This window comes from Pipistrellus kuhlii, unplaced genomic scaffold, assembly GCF_014108245.1.
Source record: "Pipistrellus kuhlii isolate mPipKuh1 unplaced genomic scaffold, mPipKuh1.p scaffold_m20_p_3, whole genome shotgun sequence".
NCBI lineage: Eukaryota > Metazoa > Chordata > Mammalia > Chiroptera > Vespertilionidae > Pipistrellus > Pipistrellus kuhlii.
Genome location: NW_023425529.1, coordinates 117882892 through 117883701, shown reverse-complemented (window position 1 = coordinate 117883701; position 810 = coordinate 117882892). Strand labels below are relative to the sequence as shown.

Below are 810 nucleotides of genomic sequence, written 5' to 3'. Positions count from 1 at the left end.
CCAGCCGGTCACACCCCATGGTCCAACTTCTGAATGACCTCCCAGTAGAGGGGACAATTTGCATACTATGCTTTTATTATATAAGATTTTTCAGCAATCTCAAAGAAATGTATGATCTTTACCTTTTCAAATAAATCACAGAGCAAAGTAATTATTTTATTTTCAGAGTGAATTTTAATATTATAATCAAATACTTATTTTATACTTATTTTAATATTTTATACTTATTTTAATATTATAATCAAATACTTATTTTAATGCTTGATAAATATATGCCACTTTAAAAAGTTACTGTGTTTTCCAGATTTAGTCAGACTAAAATTTTCCATGCTTTTTTTTTTTTTTTTTTTTTGCACTAGATGTTTCCTGCATGGTTTGCCTCCTCAGTCATGGTCCAAGGACTCTGAGAAGTCGTAGGAATATGCAGGCGCAGACACAAGGCCCGGCTTTCTCTCCAACGGCGTGGAAAGGGACTGTACGACACGGGGCGGAGCCCTATGCTCCCCTACGCCACCTGGACAGAGCCCGGGGAAAAATTTTCCATGCTTTTAACTGTAAATGTGGTAATATGCTGTTCTCCTTTGTAATAAAACAACAAAATTATCCTTAGTCTTCATTTTCTTTAGAACCCTCAGGAAATAAGATTGTAGAGGTAATTTGAACTGTCTGAGATCAATCTGCTTATATGTTAACTGCTTATAAATGTAAAATATATGCATGCTATTGAAGGAAATTTTAGGGATAAAATAGGCAGATTTAGGGAGTTTTAGGAATTAAGAAGGTCCATGGGGGAGGAATGCATGGTGCGGG

General features: G+C 35.6%; 1 non-coding gene across 1 annotated transcript; it reads right to left on the bottom strand.

The window, feature by feature from the left end:
- Positions 1 to 357: 357 nt before the first annotated feature.
- LOC118731018 lies at positions 358 to 559 on the bottom strand. Its single transcript, XR_004991722.1, has one exon. It is a non-coding gene; the product is annotated as a small nucleolar RNA SNORA73 family (small nucleolar RNA).
- Positions 560 to 810: the final 251 nt, after the last annotated feature.